The sequence below is a fragment of the Triticum aestivum genome, chromosome 7D (assembly GCF_018294505.1).
Source record: "Triticum aestivum cultivar Chinese Spring chromosome 7D, IWGSC CS RefSeq v2.1, whole genome shotgun sequence".
Taxonomy (NCBI): domain Eukaryota; kingdom Viridiplantae; phylum Streptophyta; class Magnoliopsida; order Poales; family Poaceae; genus Triticum; species Triticum aestivum.
In genome coordinates, this window is record NC_057814.1 from 216,309,527 (window position 1) to 216,313,930 (window position 4,404).

Below are 4,404 nucleotides of genomic sequence, written 5' to 3' on the forward strand. Positions count from 1 at the left end.
TCCCTTTCCTTCCCCTCCTAGTTGGACTAGGAAAGAGGGGAACCTACTCCTAGTAGGAGTAGGATTCCCCCCTTGGGGCGCGCCCTATGAGGCTGGCCGGCCCCCTCCTCCACTCCTTTATATACGGGGGAGGGGGCACCCCATAGACACACAAGTTGATTTCTTAGCCGTGTGCGGTGCCCCCCTCCGCAGATTTCCACCTCGGTCATATTGTCGTAGTGCTTAGGCGAAGCCTTGCGTCGGTAACTTCATCATCACCGTCATCACACCGTCGTGCTGACGAAACTCTCCCTCGGCCTCAGCTGGATCTAGAGTTCGAGAGACGTCATCGAGCTGAACGTGTGCAGATCGCGGAGGTGCCGTGCGTTCGGTACTTGATCGGTTGGATCGCGAAGACGTTCGACTACATCAACCGCGTTACTTAACGCTTTCGCTTTCGGTCTACGAGGGTACGTGGACACACTGTCCCCGCTCGTTGCTATGCTTCTCCTAGATAGATCTTGCGTGATCATAGGCAAAATTTTGAAATACTACGTTCCGCAACAATGTGAGCAGGCTCCGGAAGTCTATGGGCGGGTCCGAAAGCGTATAAGGATGACAAGATCAGTCTCGGATGCATTTGGCCGCGAGTCACGACGACGCAGTTAACTAAGGATGTGGAGGATTCGATTGGTTGGCTTGGGAAAAGAAAGGCCAGTTCTCTGCGCGGTCTGCGTACGCGGTTAAGTTCATGGGACTGGAAGTGTCGCCAACGGCGACCTTCATGTGGCAGTCCAGAACGCCCTTGCAGTGCCGCTTCTTCGCTTGGTTAGCCGTCAAGGACTGGTGTTGGACGTCAGACAGATTGGCTCGGCGTGGGCCATCGTATCAGAATGCGCGCTTGTTCTGTGAGCAACACGAGGCAACAATTCAACACCTACTAATCAGTTGTGCCTGCGCGAGACAAGTCTGGCATTGGTTTAGTACGGCAACCGGCATATTCGGGTTCGAGCCACTACATAAGGAGACCTTGGGCGAGTGGTCATCATGCAAGATCAGAACAGGGAGCATCGGAGGTCTACACGCGCCAAGTGCCTCCTTGATATGTGGATGCTATGTAAGTATCAAAATGACATCGTCTTCAATGGAGCGGCTCCGTCACTAGCACGGATTACTCAATCAATCAAGGAGGAAGACTATGGGTAAAGGCAGGACTAATAAAGGGTGATGTGCACGGGTTTGAGGCGATGACGCAAGGTGGGGTAGATCATGAGTAGTCCATTTACGTATCCAGGGTGGTGTCGGATGAAATCCGCATGTAAATAACTTGTAAAGTGTGTAATTTGGGCGACTCTTCCCCCTCCCGCTTTAATGATACGCCCACTCGTGCATATTCGAGAGAAAAAAGCCACAATGCAATATGCGGCGCCGAACGAGCCGCCGCCAAAGTTCACTTATAACCCTAAAATGTTTTTTTGCATGGTAATATGTGTCTCATTTATAAATCATAAGGATAATAGTGCAAGCCACATAGATCTGAGAAAACTAAAAAAAATAGCAGAACGCTAGTCTTTGCACAAAGAAACACCAGCCACGCAGTAGTAAAAGTGCAAACAAGACCAAAGAATCCTCTGAGCTTGACACCAACGCCCGTCACCTGCTTCTGGCATCATCACAACAACAACAAAAAGAAAAGAAAATGAGGGATCACTTTCATACTCGAGCTTGATGCGGCTCCATCGCTGATATGCAGCTTTACAAACCTCTAAGCTGGCTCGCAGAAGGCGTAACGATTACCGTTGAACAAATCAGACAGGGGCAACATCTCGGACACATCATCAAACTCCAGATCTGGCACCCCACGTGACTAAGTCGTCGGAGGAGGAAACCGTACTTGCCGTCCATGAACCACGAACCCAGCACACAATCCCCCATCTTCCAGATGCCGTCGATGCAGACCACAGTCCGCATCCGCTCTTGGACTGTCTCCCAAGCTCCGCGCGGGCGCTAGACCAAACGTCGTCGCAACGGCAGAGCCCGAAGACACAGGTCCACCACGAGGATGTCGCCGCCGCCGCACCATCTTCGCTTGAACAAACTGATTTTCAAATCCATCCCCAACCATATAACCTATCGCCTCGGCATAGTAGAATCTGAAAAAACTTTATTCAGCGCAATCATCGTCTCCACCGAAGCAAAGACAATGAGCAAACTAAAAACCTAAACTACACAAGCCTAAAAACGATCCATACGCGTGGATCCGGCGACCCCCCTTAGCATAGACGACCAAAGTCGTCAAGGGAGGGGAGCCGCCAGAGGGCAGCGGTGGAGGCTAGATTGAGGAAGAAAGAAAAGTCGCCTGGTATATATTCAGCCAAAGGGGTTAAGTCTTTTAACTTTGCATACACGGTTAGTAGCGGCATGCACGTACGTACGTGATTTGCCGTACGCACGTACGTACACGAGATCCGTCTTTGTTGCTCGACGATAGGAATGCAGCTAGTATCATCAGAAGCAAAACAGCAATTGTTTTGTCCACGATCGTTGGCAAAACAGGTCACGAACATGGTCTCCACGGTAGGCGGCACGAACGGGTCACGGACATGGTCTCCACGGTAGGCGGCACGAACGGGTGCCTCGACTTTTATCTGTCTTATAAAAGAAAACACGAAAATTAACAACAAGCGGGGATAGCTCAGTTGGGAGAGCGTCAGACTGAAGATCTGAAGGTCGCGTGTTCGATCCACGCTCACCGCATAATATTTTTTACATAGTATAAATTTGTTTCTATGACGCTGAAATTTTCAATGCGACTGATTTATTTAGGTAGATTCAAAGTCAAAGTTCTAAAAAAGTTCCACGACGGTGCAAATGCCGGCGGGACACAACTAAGATATGCACTGCACTTCTATTCCCAAGCCAACTGAAATGACACGTGCGAACAAAGATATATTCTGGCTGCATGTAACAAGGGGCCAACATCAATGCTAGTATTCCCTTCATTTTTATTTACTACATACATTAGTTTTGTTTATAAACTTTGATCAAATTTTAAAGAATTTTTTTAAACATCAGTGTTGCCATTTCTTGTTGTAAGCTGAGATCGTTGTTCCTGCTTTTACCTGCACATACATCTACATTGTAGGGGTAGGGTGGGGGGTTGTAATTGTGTACAGCGATTGTCATTAGAAATGTCATTGTCATGGTCTTTCCACTGGCTTTGCTGGCTAAATCCAGATTTGGATGCACCACATCCTGTTTGTTTTAGTTATTCATAGTGGTGGATATCTTATGCGAGGGGTTTCACAATGGTGTGCGAGATTGCTACCGAGAGTTTCTATCTGAGAATAGATGTCTATGAAAGCCTCCTAGCCTCCTCTTATATAATCGTGGAGGCTACGGTTTACACGTGAGCTCATGTGATCTTAGGTGCCGCCGTCCTTGTCTTGGGAGGCAAGAAGGTCTGCGGCGGCCTCCACGTGGTTTCCTTTGATCCGGGGCCTCATGGACGCGTGGACAAGCATCAGACCGAGCTCCCTTGGGCGAGCCACCCCCGGTGCATGAAACCGTCAGTGGTGCTAGAGAGTCGTTGATCTGGCCGCACAACGTTCGAATCCATCCGGATTTGTTGTGGCCCACCGAAACCAAAGGTTGGCGACAGCGACGACGTTTGCTTGCTTTGGGGTGGTGGGGACCTGCCAAAAAAGTTCCAACAACAAGGTTAGGCACTGCGACATGCGACAGTGTAGGAGAGGAAGAGGGAGGCAGTGAGCGGCGGTTACCTCGGGTTGTAGCGTACAGCTCATATTCGAGCGGACATCGGCGGCACGCGGAGCTCGTCGGTCCGACACGAGGGGGGCACCGAGATGAGCGCTCAGGCAGGGAGCTCAGTGGTTGCGCGTGAGATCGGCTAGGAGGGCCGAATACGGGCCACGACAGGTCGTGCGATTGCAGGTGGAGGCAGAAGACTTGGGAGGCTGTCCGACCTGGATATAATGATCCCAATCTAGCGGCTGGAGGAGGAGGGAGCTAGGGTTTGCTACAGGCTGCAGCTATGCAAGACTAGAGGCGACGGTAGGAAGATCCCTAGGATAGGTGGACGATTAGGTGGCGGCTAGAGCGAGAAATTGGGGAAGGGGGGGGGGCTGGCTAGAGTTTGCCCAACCATGGAAGGGGGTGGCTACCTTATATAGAAGTGGTTGCTAGGTTGGCTTTAGGTATGGAATTTAGTGGGTTTTGAGTCTAGCGGGAGAGGGGGTAGAGGAGGCAGTTATGAGGCCATTGTTAAAGAATTTAGAACTAGAGCTAGTTACTTGCCTAGTCACTTTTAAAGGGAGAGCTTCAAATAGTGAAGCTCATAGTCTTGACAGACACTCCACTATATATGCTTGATCAGGGTCGCCATCTGTGGCTTATTCATCCTGA

The 4,404-nt window shown here is 50.2% G+C and overlaps 1 non-coding gene across 1 annotated transcript; it reads left to right on the top strand.

The window, feature by feature from the left end:
• Positions 1-2,663: 2,663 nt before the first annotated feature.
• On the top strand, positions 2,664-2,736 carry TRNAF-GAA (transfer RNA phenylalanine (anticodon GAA)). The gene has a single exon. It is a non-coding gene; the product is annotated as a tRNA-Phe (tRNA).
• Positions 2,737-4,404: the final 1,668 nt, after the last annotated feature.